The sequence below is a fragment of the Diuraphis noxia genome, unplaced genomic scaffold, assembly GCF_037042655.1.
Source record: "Diuraphis noxia isolate RWA-SAM2 unplaced genomic scaffold, SU_Dnox_SAM2 contig0003, whole genome shotgun sequence".
Taxonomy (NCBI): domain Eukaryota; kingdom Metazoa; phylum Arthropoda; class Insecta; order Hemiptera; family Aphididae; genus Diuraphis; species Diuraphis noxia.
In genome coordinates, this window is record NW_028301713.1 from 51,096,668 (window position 1) to 51,112,270 (window position 15,603).

At 27.4% G+C, this 15,603-nt stretch overlaps 1 protein-coding gene across 2 annotated transcripts in view; it reads right to left on the bottom strand.

The window, feature by feature from the left end:
* Positions 1 to 15,603, bottom strand: part of LOC107166965 (cell surface glycoprotein CD200 receptor 1-like) — a 242,660-nt gene that overhangs the window by 65,445 nt on the left and 161,612 nt on the right. The window lies entirely within an intron of this gene.

The following is a 15,603-nucleotide window of genomic DNA, read 5'->3' on the forward strand; positions in this document are numbered from 1 at the left end:
TAAATGCATGGGTGCATATAATTTCTTAGTTTAAATTCATTAAATAATAATTGTTTCATCAAAGCTCGTTTATAAACCTTTGATCTTGGATTTTCAAGTAATAATTATTATTTATTGGAATCTGATGATACAATATTGACTTACCTTGGAGTATTTAATAAAGGAATCGAATACAAACAAATAAGACATGTATCAATATTATTAAATAACTAACTGAAGGCAAGTAATATTGTTTAATATTTAAAAATAATATTATATTATAGATAGGTTCATTAAAAACTTTACTTCCAGCGCACTTATATTAACACTTTAAACTATTTTCTAAACTATTTATTTATTATACATTGTAAAATACCATAAAGTTTATAGATATTATTATTTTATGAATGAGCAAACATCTGAAATCGCATATTTTAAATACATTTTAATTTGAGTTAAATCATTATTTATAATCTGGTGTTAAAGCTTTATCTAACACATACCTAAATTACATAATTTGTTTAAATTGCGTTTATAACATAATAGTTATTAGATTTAAGGTGAAATCGTTAATTGATAATAATCTTAAATACCTATATATTTTATTTTAAAACTATTAAATTTGATTCGAGAATTAAATATAGGTATTTAAAAATATCATGTAGAATAAGAATGAATTTGCATTAAAGTTTTAAGTAGTTGCGTTTTGATGGTTAGACAAATAACAAATAGGTTCCTCGCATGTGTCGAATTGTATTAAGTTATTATATTATTATATTATTATTAAATTAAATTAAATATCTCTTTACGACATTTTTGTTTACAACGCAAAAGTGTCAAGTTTCTTAACACAAATTATTTAATCCATCACGCTTATGGCTCGACGGACAATGCACCCACGGTGTCAAAACAAATTTTAGTTGTCCAAGCAACTTTGGTATAAGTGTAAAATGAAAATTAAACACTAAAAAAACTTGTAATTGAATTAGAAGTAAGTATTGTAAAAATACAAAGTCAAACACTGGACGCTCAAGTGAGTAATATTAATAATAATATTATTAGTATAAATAAAAATTTAAACAATACAAATGCACATGAAAACATGGGTCATAGGTCAGAAGTTAGTTAAACCTGCCAAACAAAAGGCATAAAAAAAACTGACAATCAGAACAGTACCAAAAATATATAAACCACTACCAATTACAGCATTTGGTGTTAATGGTATACATAACTTAGTTGTAATTTTAACTCGAGAAGAATCTCCTGGCCATGAACAGCAGATGAAAACTTTTGTTTATGGTGACATAAAAATCTCGACAAATGACGAACACCAGTTTAGACGAACTTTAAAAGTCATTAAAAATAAAAAAATTAAGTTTCATAAATTTCAATTAAAAGCCCAAAATAAAATTCTGTGTCGTAATACGTGGATTGCATGCAGAAACTTTCATAATATGTGAAATTTAAAGAGACCTAGGTGACAAAGACTTTTCTGCATGCGATGTCTCAAACATTCAAATTAAAAAAAGCTAAATCCTAATAATATAGATAGCAAAAATAAGCGTATAAGATTGCCTTTATTTTGTAGACTTAATTTCATGAGAGAATAACAAAAATATTTACAAATTAGAGAGTCTATGTTATCATAAATTAAAATAGAATCACCAAAAAGAAGATAGATGTACCACAGTGTAAGAATTGTCAGTATTTTCTTTTGGCCATGCACAAAACTATTGTTTCGAAAAACTGGTGTGTAAAATGCGGTGAAGAACACAGAACAAAAGACTGCCATAAGTCAAAAAAATCAAAACCCAAATCTGCTAATTGCGGTAAAGCTTATACCACAAACTGGAAGGATTGCTATGCTTACAAAAAAGTAGAAGAAAAAGCACACCCTAAAAAGGTTTTTACAGTATAACGCGTTCAACAAAATTCAGCAAAAACTGTCACAGCGGTCATATCTTACACTCAGATGACTAGCTCTCCCAACTTAAACGTAACACTCCAAAGTCCAAACAACAACAAAAATCCAACGAAAACGAACACATGTTAATAGATATCTTATCTGCTTTAACTAATTTAACAAAATGGTTAGAAAACGTCAGATATAGACTAGATTGATTAGAAAGTAATCAATCTAAATCTAACAAGAAAAATCAAAAGGAAAAATAATGAATTGCATATTACGAATTATAGCATGGAACGCTGATGGGCTAGTACTGCGAAAATAATAAAAACATCGATATTGCTCTAATATCAGAAACTCACTAATCAACATCTTAGATTGTTTTAAAAATTATGAAGTATAATATTTATACTACTCTATATCCTAGTGATAATGCTCGAGAAGGCACAGCGATAATCATAAAAGAATCTATTAATCATTTCGAGCTTGAAAAACACTTGGAACTATACAACCTAACCGTTAGTGTCAATGTCGAAAATAATGACCTTATACAGTTACAGCTATTTTTTGCCTACCACAAGGAACCATAGACGAAATTAAATTCATTGATTCTTTTCGTAAGCTAGGAAACAGATTCATTTTCAGTGGAGACTACGACGCAAAACACACTCACTGGGGATCAAGACTCATCACTCAGAAAGGATGTGCCCTATTAAAACCAGTTAACGCTATCAACGCTGAAATAATTATCCCCAGAAAACCAACGCATTGTTCTACTGTCCCAAATAAGATATTTGACCTATTAGACCTTTTTGTAGTTAAAAATATTTCGTCTATGTTGAAGATGAGGGACTTATAGAACTATCGTCCAACCATATTCCTGTGATACTCTCACCAAGTTCTAACATCATGATGAAAAAACGAAAAATCTTTTTCACAAACAAAATAAAAGGTTGGGATAATTTTAGGAATATCCTTGAAGAAATCATCATCCTTTCTGTGAAACTATAACCATCATTAGACATTAAAACGGTAGAGCACAAATCAACCAACGACATCGCTGAATCAGCGAAAGTGGCATCACCAATAACCCCTGAAAAGAATAATCGAAAGGCGTAAGGTGAGAATAAACTGGCATAGAACTCAACATCCAGATGATAAAACGAATTGGAATCGTATTTATAAAAACTTACGAGATAAAATCAATGAAATGAAAAACAAAACATTTAAATCTTATCTGAGCAGCTTATCTGCAACAAATGATACTGATTGCTCATTATGGAAAGCTACAAGACACATCAAAAGACTTTGTACTCATGTATCACTTATTCGTAAACGTAATTAGTAAGGCATTATAAAAAAATAAATATTGTTGTGGAGTGTTCTTAGACGTAGCCCAAACTTTCGGAAAGGTTTGGCTTAAAGGATTACTCATAAAACTACAAAAACAACTCCCACACACCTGCTGCGCTCTCTTAGAATCTTAACTTATTGAAAAACAATTTAGAATTATTCATGAAGATACGCTAACAAATTAGAAAAACATTTCAGCAAGAGTATGAGTACTACAAGAGAATGTAATAGAACCTATTTTTTATCTAATTTTCACTGCTGATATCCCAAATAATTGTAACTCGATGACACCTATATTTGCTGATAACACTGCAATTTTAGCAACAAGTATTGATCAACAGACTGCGACTGAAAACGTACAGACATAAATCAATCGCTGAACAAAGATATGGGAAATCAAGATAAATAGCGATAAATCAGTACACGTAAACTATACGTTACGAAAAACTGAAAATTTCTCGGTGTCGCTGGACCATACGACTAACCGATGAAAAGATTCAGCTAAATACTTGGGTAAGCATCTGGATTCTCACCTTAATCGGAAACTCCGTGTCCGCCAGAAAAATTACAAATCAAAGAACAAATGCGCAAGCAGTACTGGCTAGTTGGAAGACATTCTACATTATATCTGACAAACAAACAGCTTCTATATGTTGCTATTATTAAACCGATTTGGACTTATGGAATACAACTGTAGGTTTATGCCAGCAAATCCAACATCGAAGTTACTAAACGCTGTCAAAATATTACCCTTCGTACCATTGTTGTAGCATATAGGTTTGACAGGAATAAAATCAACCATCGAGTTTTGAATATATCATTCATCCAGGGCGAAATCAAATAGTTTTCCAACAAACATGTGAACCAACTTGAGCTGCATCCCAATGCGACTGCCAAACAACTTCTAGACAACTCATAAGACATTAGGCACCTCAAACATCTGAAGCCATACGACTTACTTTAAGTGAGTTAGCCTAAGGAAAGGGGCTATCTTATAGGTGGTACAATCCCAAACATGTTCTTGTACAATATATATATTTAAGTAATTATTTTATTTATTATTATTTTTATTACTTATAAATTATCATATTTTACACACTCACGGCGTATTTATAAAGACTTTCGGTGGTTAAAATTAAGATGCTATAGGGTGTTAAAAAAAAGAAAGAAAAAAAGTTTTAAGTCCATATAAAGTAAAGAATAATGTAAGTATAACCTGATACTTAGAAAAATTGCAATAAAATGAAACCATAGAATAAATATCCAATAATTTGTTATACAATAAAAATGTATTTATATTCATAACACTGAAACTGATATGTAGAAAATTTCAGGCCTTGACAATTTATCAAAATACGTGTAAAAAAAAAAAAATAATAATAATGATAATATAATAACAGCAATAATTGTTACATATTATTACATATTTTTTAAAAGTATAATTAATATGATTAAATTCTGAATTAAGCAATATTCTATAATACAAACCAGTAATTTCAATTATAGTTTATAATATAAAATAAAGATAACTAAAATATTGGTATTAAATATAAGCAATTTGTCTTTCTTCAAACCACCTTTTTCCCCAATACATTTTCTGAGTCATATTATCGTAAATTTTTCATGTGCGATTTCCATTTAGTATTAAAAATAATTAAATGATTTTATTTCATGGTGATCTCAACAAAACTATAAAATAATAAAAAAAAATATTGTGTATCATAAGACAAACAAATTTTAGTGTCAGGTTCCATCAAAACAAACTCATGACAATATTACGCGTCTACTAGGTACATCAAAATTCTTATTTAATATACATCATCTTTCTGGATCTTATATTAAACAAAAATGTTATCTTTTTAAAACAAATGTAACATACTCAAACGAATATGCATTTAAATTGTATAGAGGTATCACAAAACCACTAATGGATATTTATTTGTATTCAATATCCATATCTGTAACTATATTACATAAAACAGTATCACCAAAAAATACGATTTTTTTTATATTTTATCAATACTTTCATCATAAATATAAATTACCTTTATGTATCATGTTGCCCGTTAAATATTACACCTATCTTTTTTAAAACCTAAAGAAAAAAAATGTCCACAATAAAATATAATTATAGTAGCATAGGAAATAACTGAATCCCACTAGAATAAGCGCTAATGTATTGGTGCTATATGTCTCAAAAAGTATGAATACATTTAATTAATAAATGTTTTTACTACCACTCAATGAAGAAATAATAATATTTTTTAATTTAATGTTTACAAATTATTGTATTAGTTTTTTTTCATTTAACGTAATAGCCTGAAAATTACTTTGAATTTTTGAATATTATCCAATAGGATTTTTTATCAACTACTAATAAAAATTTAAGGTCTAATAATATAGATCAGTGTTTCTCAAACTTTTTACTGGCAACCCCCTTTTTGAATTCAAATTATATAGCGAACTATTATATTTGTATATTAAATCAAGTGCGGGTACTTTTTTTAAACATAATTTTATTCACATACATTCCAAGTATTGAAATAGTTTAAACTTAGTTCCACGTAAATTAACAACATGCAAAATAGAATAAGCGATGTTGCTAAAAGTGGCTTGTGCACGAATGCGTATGTTGAATCGTGGTCTCTTTAGTGCGTCGAGCTTTTGTGAAAGACCACATCATTATTTTGAGTACGTGATAAAAAATAATATGGTAGAATACGAACCATCTCATTCAACTGTTAATGATCATTACAATAATTTATAAATGTTGCATGACGTAAATTTTTTCTCGTTCATAGAATCTCAATATTTTATTGTCCAAATATTACGTATATTCATAAACAGACTATATAATTGTGTGCTTTTTTTACCATATTATGGTTTTATATAATAATCACAACAAAAACAAAAACCAAACCACATTTTAACTTAATTCCATTATTTGTATTTATGAAATGTCTGGTATATTCTAATATACCTTTATGCAATATATTTTTATTTTTTTCAAGAGAAACTGAACCGCAATTTACTTTTTAATGTATCTACGGCTTATAGACTTACATCCAGGATTTATTTAAATAAACTTGAATTTAATGACAAGTATGAAGATATTTTATGCATGACTTACTTTACCCTTGAAAGTGAATCAAAAACGTAGACTATAGATGCATATTATCTTTACAAACAATCATTTATTTACTGTCAATTTTAAGATGTTTGGATTTTGCCATAGTTCTCTAAACTGAAGACAAAAAAAAAAAATATATATATATACACATATAAAAAATATTGAAGAATCCACTAAGAGCCAGTTTTGAATGCAATACATTTGTCATTTCTTTCAATGTTACAATAACTACACTACTCTGCACCAAGTTAAGTGAGTCGTAACGAGTAACGTAATACCCGATATCCATATCCAGCCCAGCAACTCAAACATGAACTAAAAAACCCATTTGAAGAATTTTAAATAGCTTTATTTGAATGTAACAGCGAAACCTATCCCTTTTTTTAAGACCTAGATAATATTGGAAAACTTTTCTTTAAGAAATATTCAATATAGGCCCCGAAAATCAAAACCCGCCGGAAGAATAAGTACGCGTCAAGGATGAGAGAGAACTGCTCCAAATACATGGTTAAGGGTTTAATTGACCACGGGGTGTTGAGCCTCGTTTAGCTTGGTCACACATCTGGATATTAATATGACTCTGGAATTAATTATCCTAATTGGAAGCACTACAGATGAATTATCTTAATTAATAAAAAAAGGAAAATAAAAATTGAACACATTATAATATGAATTATAATGTACTATTTCTTCACTTAACACAATATGTAAACATGTGCAAAAATGAATCAATCGACTAAATAAATGACTAATATAACCATTGAAAAAAAATAAATATTCAATCTCAGACAAAAATAGTTTTAGATATCGACATAAAACGCACTACTCACAAAATAAAAAAATCCAATTCTATCAATTAAAAAAACAATGCAAGTAAACAAATCCATGGATTTCCTTAATAAAGCTATTGGAAATAATGATGATGCTTGATGACCTAATGTTATCATGAAACTTCGAAAAATGTTATGTAAATGAAACATGTTTGATTGTAATTACAACCTTCTCTCAAATAGGACTTTTCAAGTTAAAGTTAATAGTTTGTTATTAACTATATATGTTATTAGTGGAAATAGTGTCTCCAAGGTGTCAACACTATCTGCTACAATTTTTATTTTTCCTTTATATAATGATTTCACTAAATTAATTTACAACGCCGTCAAGTGTAATTAAATGCAGATGGTTTAAAAATTATTATTTATATTATTATTATTTTGTCAAATTAAAAACTTTCTACCATCTAATAATGTTTATATCAATTACTTACAAATCTACTGGTATGTAAATCTCATTGAATAATATTACATGTACACAAAAAATAAAATATAAACATATAAAATTACAAAATCATAATAATACAATTCTTAAAAGTCCTCAGAATTTTATTTGACTCAATTAGTTCATAGGTATTCACGACTCCAAAACATATATGATTCCAAGTGCCAACTAGTAGCACCGAACACACATTTTTATGTGGCGTCTCGCCACTCTATCTATAATTAGGGTGACTATATTATGATAGTCGAACTTACAATATAAATATGTAAGTGGTGGGTGGTAATAGTAACTATTTTTTATACTTCGCCCCACCAAATGAAATACAGGTCCTTCTGATTATATTTAAATTATATTGATGTCTTCACACCAAAAGATAAGATAGAAATCGCTAGGTGTAGTATATAAATATGAAGTAATAACATACAAGCTCAAACTTATTATAAGTTATAACCAAATATGACACAATAAATCAATAAATCACAAATCAATAAATTAAAACAAATTATCCGACCACATAATATTTGAAAGCCTTAGTCCAGAAATTCTACTACACTAAACATTATATCTTCTAAATTCAGCATTTAGGATTTTATAAATTAATATAACATATTATTATAAAATTTGTGCGTTTAAAATTATCAGTTTTGAATTTATATAAATAAATGTGACTTCCAATGATACATTTTAAGAGTTATATTCTTCTTAAACAAATAACAAAGAATAAAATTTAACAACGGAAAATTTGATATATAATAGATATAAAGAAATATAATCTTTATATTCTGGATTTAGAACCTAAATTACAAATATACAATCTTTATTTATGTGTTAAGTGTTTATGTACTATAGGTATTGATCAAATCATTTTTTTGTTAAACACAATATTATTCCTTACTAAACAAATATACTATTTTAACAAAACAATTGGGTTTAAAATAATAATTATTATACTCAAATGCGATGGGATGACCTTTTGTTTTTTTTTTAATTTTTCCATTGACATTAACTCTCTATGGAGTTAAAATTTTTTGATAAAGGTCCGGTAAGTGAAAAATAATAAAATAGAAGTCATTGGATTCTAGGTTGCAGTACATCTTGCATACAAATAACAATACAAAGTTATATCAGTTAGTATTCCATGGTTATTGAATAATGAAATATAGAATCTGACAATTTTGAAAACATATAGATATGTTATATTATAAATCGTGCTCTGTTATTGTTTTGATAGCTTATATGTGAACGAAAGATATGTAATAAATATTGTACAAATAAATATCAGATTTTTAAAAATTTTGAAATAAAAAAACCTAAGTAAACAAAATAAAAATAATGGCTTTCAAATTATTATTATTATTTTACGACTTGGGTGTTATTTTAAATCGTTAAGGACATGGAAAAAAATATAATGTTCCCAGTGGATAGTTTTAACGAGTTTTTATTTTATGTTTTGAAAGAAAGTTTTTTTAAAGGTTACAAGAACTGATACATTCCTAAAGAAACAACAATACATTGTAAAAAAAAAGGCGGGTAAATCGTGGATGTCGCTCTGCTGTACAGTAGGTTACAAGTGGGTTACTGTAATGGATGGAATTAAATTTGAATCCAATGATATTATATCATTGTATACGAAAAACGATTCTGAGCGAAGACGGTTTATCTGTCTAGGATATATTATAGATTATTAAAAATTTTCAAATCTTAGATTTAAAAAGAAAATTTTTTATGAATTTCTAGTTTGAAATAATTTGCGAATTTTCGTAATTTTTACATATGTTGTCAAAATTCAAAATTTTAATCTAATTTTTAATTTATAAAAAAAAATCGTGCCTACGAATTTTTAATATTTTTTAACTTCTATTGTTACAATGTGTTAGAAGCCTTGTATTAAATTTTCAAGCTTTTCTACCGAACAAATAAATTTTTATCGATATTTATAGAAAAAAAAACTATAAAAGTTGAAAAATTAAAATGCCAGTAAACAGCTCAAAACAAATCTAAATATTTTGAAAATTTTATAAAATATATAAAATGCCTATATAAACTCTCAATGAAAATTTCAAGTATCTGCGGTCATTTGTTTTAGAGTTACACCAAAATAAGGAAATCGCTAAAAGTGAAAATCCAATGTTGTAAAAATTTAAATTTCAAATGCTCATAAAAATTGAATTTGAATTTCCGGTGGAATTTTTATTTGTGATAAAGATTGAAAAACTTGTAAGGAATCTTGTATTAAATTTTTAAATCTTAGATTTAAAAAGAAAATTTTTTATGAATTTCTAGCTTAAAATAATTTGTGAACTTTCGTGATTTTTACGTATTTTGTCAAAATTAAAACTTTGAATGCTTATAAAAAAAATTGTGAATATGAATTTATTTTATTTTTTACTGCTATTGTAACAATATGTTAAGAGCCTTGTATTAAATTTTCAAGCTTTTTTTCCTAACAAATAAATTTTTATCGATATTAATTTGAAAAATATTAATAATGATCGAAAATTTCAAATGCCTATGAATAGTTCAACTTAAGTCGAAATTTTTTGAAAATTACATGTAGCTATGGTCATTTGTTTTAGTTACATCAAAAACCAAAATCGATTTTGTCAAAAACTGATTGTGCGTAAAATTTCCCGTTTTTCCCTTAATTTATAGTTTGTTTTTCTCGATTATTTAGAAAAGTATTAAGAATTTTTCACTTTTGACCCCCCAAAGTACCAACTAGATTCACTTTCTGATCGAACGAGGTACTGAAGTTATAAATCGAAGCATTTTGACTGCTCCAAAACGTGATGACAGACAAAAAAAAAAAAAAACATGGTAAAATCAATAAAATTCATCGCTCCGCTCAGAATCTAAAATCAGTCATTTTAAATTTTTACAGAGAATTTCCACAAAATTGAATATGAAGTAAATACAAAGATATTTAACCAGAAACTTTAGATTATTATTGACTTTTTACACTGCGGGCATACTTTTAGTATTTAATTATAATATTTCTTTAAAAGTATTCATTTATACTCAGTAGAGAGTTTAAACTACATGGGCGTTTGATATACGAGGCGTGTCCCAAAAGTAAGGTCTCCATGCTCCTAGAGCCATAAATAAATAAATTTTTCAAAATTTGGTAACACTGTTGTATAGGGTCGGTCGTACCCTTTCCAACGAGAGGCGGCTCAACTAGATCCGATGTTTAGTTTGCGTCTGACACGCGTTTAAGATGGACGTTTCTATGTCAGCCGCCGCCACCTCTATTCCCGTGTATGCTCAATGCGAACTTCGCGCCGTTATTCGATTTTTGCATTCAACGGGTGAAACACCAATATCCATTCATCGAAAACTTTGTCAAACATATGGTACGAGTTGCATGTCTTTAAAAAATGTTAGAAAGTGGTGTAGAGAATTTTCAAGAGGTCGGACGGAAGTTCATGATGAACAAAGAAGTGGAAGGCCTTCGATTTCAGACGAGTTGAAAGAACAAATTGAAAGAGAGCTTCATGAAGATCGGCGAGTGACGGTTCGAGATCTCGAACAAAGATTTGAGTTGTCAAAAAGCACCATTCAAAGGTTTTTTAATGATATGGGCTATCACAAATGTTGTGCTCGGTGGGTGCCTAAAATGTTGACCGAGGACCATAAGCGCCAACGCATTGAGACTTCTCGAGAATTTTTGTCTCGTTATGCCGAACAAGGAGAGGATTTTTTAGACTCCATAGTAACGGGTGATGAGACATGGGTTTACCATTTCACTCCTGAGTCCAAACAACAGTCACTGGAGTGGAGACATTCTCGCTCACCGAAAAAAAGAAAGTTTAAAGTGACGCAATCTGCTCGAAAAATCATGGCCACTGTTTTTTGGGACAGGAAAGGAGTTCTGTTGATTGAGTTTATGCCAACTGGGACAACCATTAATGCAGCTTCGTATTGTGAGATTTTGAAAAAACTTCGCAGAGCCATCCAAAATCGAAGACGAGGCATGCTGACGAAGGGTGTTTGTCTATTGCATGACAATGCCCGACCCCACGTTGCCCGTGACACAAAAGCACTCTTGGAAAAGTTTGGTTGGGATGTGATCTCCCATCCCCCTTATAGTCCAGATCTTGCCCCGTCCGACTACCATTTGTTCTTGAACTTAAAGAAACATTTGGGAGGGAAACGGTTAGAGACAGATGAAGAAGTGAAGACAGAAGTCACCCAATACCTAAATAAGGAGCTGGCGGCGAGTTTCTATGAGGCTGGCATACAAAAACTTCCAGAGCGCCTTGAAAAATGCATCCAAGTAAATGGCGATTATGTGGAAAAATAATTCATAAGTACTGTATATATAACCATGTAAAAAATATTTTGAATAAAGCTTATTTCGATTATTATAATTATGGAGACCTTACTTTTGGGACACGCCAAATTTTTTATATTTATTAAATTATTTCTGTATAGATGTATTTAGTGAAGTTAATTTTTAGTCAACGTAAACGAAACAGAACAGTTGTTTTGTTCTCATGAAGAAAAAAAAAGTAAATCTATTTTTATCCAACAATATTTTCAAAGATAATTGCTAAACGAAGGATGATTAATCTTGTTATAGCTCAAATGACTATATTATATTATAAAATATAAGTTTAATTATATTATATCAAGTATAAAAATACAAAACAATTAAATTTACAGAAATATTAACGTTATAGGTACTTTGAATTCATTTTTTATTTTTACTAGATGACCAAACTATTAAAGTTTAGAGAAAATTATAGATAATAAAATAAACTTATAAGTCGATTCGCATTTCAAGCGAATAATACCATATATATTATTACGTTTTCAAAACACGATTCTTATTCGATACAATAGTCTATTTTAAAGCAACAATCCCTATATAATAATCGTTTCGACAAGACATAGTTTCAATAAACTTTTCATCATTTTAAATTTTCTCTTGTGTCAAACGACGAAATGGGATAGTAGTATGTGTATAAATGTATAAATATATTTTTCAAATAATTTAATCAATAGCAAAACAACGTAAAATATAGTTATATACTTCAATATGTAATATTATTTTTAAGTTTTCGTATTCCATAAATCAATTCTGTAATATAATATTATGATATAAAAGATAAATATTCTAACAAGTAATATTATACTCTGCCCAAGTTTTGAATAAACAAAAAAAAACTTTAAAAAAAAAATTAATAAAATACTTGCGAATATGTAATTCACCGAACAAAATAAATTCAGCCACAGTAAAAAAAATTGCTGTAGTAGGTACAATAATGATTTTCCTTGACTTAAAATATAACTGTCATACTTCGAGTTCATAAAATCAGAGTAGACTGGTGATTAATTAATTCCGGTATGGGTATTCAATTCTATTTTTGGTTATAAAATTAGTTTTACAGTATATTTGGTTCAATTTCAGACATAAACCTACCTATCCGTCATAATATTATTTTGTAGGTTGAATGGTATAAATACGTTGCCATTTATTTTTAGTTGTTCGCTTATTAACTTTTATTCCCTATATGATTGCTTCTTTGTATACTATATAATATGTACCTATATGATATAAACGATAAGTTGTTCCTTTATATAAAGTTGAAGAGTTGAGTGGATGAATAATTACACAAATTTATACTCATATTAACTTAAAATACCTTGGGATTAAAATGAGTAAAAGATGGTTGAAACAGTAATTCTAATGAAGCGCACATGCATTATTCAAATGAATTATACTGTCATCTCGGTTTTCGTGATTCTGTTATTGTATTTTGAACTGCTATTTTGATATCGTTGAAGCTTTTCGAGAACAGGGCTAATACATAATTATGAATATATATTTTTAAGATAAGTCCAACCCATGATAATTATTTATTTTGGTATACGGAATGATAATACAATCGTATTATAACATATTTTACTTAAACAAATAACTATATCAATACAAATTACTAATTAGTTTATTTTAAGTATTATAATATATTAGTACTGCATAGCTGTGTTTATGCGTTTTTCTTGTTTAGATAACAGTACTTTATTTTGAATACGAATCTTGAAAATTATTTATATTTAATGAATAATTTAATATGATCTATAAAAATAAATCAAAAAATAATTTTTAGGAATTTAAATACATTTTATCTAAAAAAAAAAATTTTTAAAAATGGAATTTCAAATTAGTTACAAGATGATGTGAAAAACGTAACATATTTTACATTTTTCTTATAAAATATAAATCTCTGGATTTAAAATACAAAATCGAGAAATTTGGTAATGTTTCGATATACATTCAATTTATTGATGTCAAAAAAGTCACTGTAATGTATGTTTCAAATTATAAATTTAATTATAGTTATTAAATTCTATCATATAAAATTATTGGGTACAAAAATAGATCTGAGTAAAGATAAATTTGGCAGCCTATAATATATAATATATTATGATTTCAATAATTTGTGTTTTACGATTAGGCACATTATGTCAAATTCATTTTCGCAAAAAAATTGGATTTACAAATTCAATGTGTGTACCTATAAAATATAATAAAATTATATCTACTCTAGAAGTTAACAAACAATAATATTTACACTTGGTATGATAATGTAATTCCGTTCTAATTTGAACTTTAAATGACTGTAAAAAATAAATACATTTATATGTTTTTATAATTTTTTTTTATAGTGTAACATATTAATAGGAATCCTTATTTTGAATTTCAAAAGTTATAAAAGTTACACTAATAACCAAAATCATTATTTTTTTTATGCTTTTAAAAACACATGGGAATCCTAAACTTTGACCTTCCGAATGCACAAACTAGATTTACTATTCTTCCTTAAAAGATTCCAAAGTTAATAATTAAAGTATTATTTTGACTACTCATCGTATAAATACAAAAAAAAAAAACATGCACATCACTGTAAAATCAATACATTCTGCGCTCCTTTCAGAATGTAATATATGAAAAAAAATATAGGTACTGTGACATAATACAAATTATTTGAAATCCTAGAACATAGTACATTCTTCTACGTCTGCAACATTTCTATATTTAATTTAATTTTGGTACTCTCATTTTCTTGTTCTCGTTCTTTTAAATATCTTGGTCTAACATTCGATCAAAAACTAACTTGGGTCCACAATATAAGAACTAAAATACTTATTTATAATTGTATTTATAAATTATAAATAATCACCTACGCATGTTAAAAACTGTAATATGCATAAATAAATTCACCTCCACGGGTATCAACATTTTTATGACAACAAAAGCCTATTCAAACCAATATGGTTTTTATCTTTGATAGTTAAAAAAAAAGATCAATTATTAAAATAAATCAAATATTTAATAAAATACCTATTGATGTCTGATTAAAAACATTTAATAAATAATTTCATAATTGAACAATTTCATTTAAACATTAGGCATTAATATGTTTTACCACATTATAGTTAATTAAGTACTGATACTTAATGTTTAGTGTTATAAGCTGGAATAATTATGGGATAGTATTATTATAGTAAAAATCAAATCAAACATACTATTCTGTACTTAATTCTTATTTCTTATAATTGTATTTTTTTGTATAATATTAGATTAATTTCTCTTGATTTATATTTTATTTGTTGCCAATACATTCATATTTTCCAAGTATTATGATAAAAGACGAACATCTTATACTCCCACCTCCCATGAGTAGGTACTGTCCAGTCAATATATAATATAATACCTAAAATAACTCTCAAACCTACTACAGCAATGTAATGATTTAAATTAAATATAGTTTAATAATATTTCTTTTATAATATAAGACTAAGTATAAATAAATAATTATAAAATATAGGTATATTTCATAAGTGCAATGTGTATAAACTGATTATTGGTTAATAACTGAATAACAAATACAATTCACAATTGTTTATTTACATATTTATTTTATATTTACTTAAAAATGAATATGGATGTATG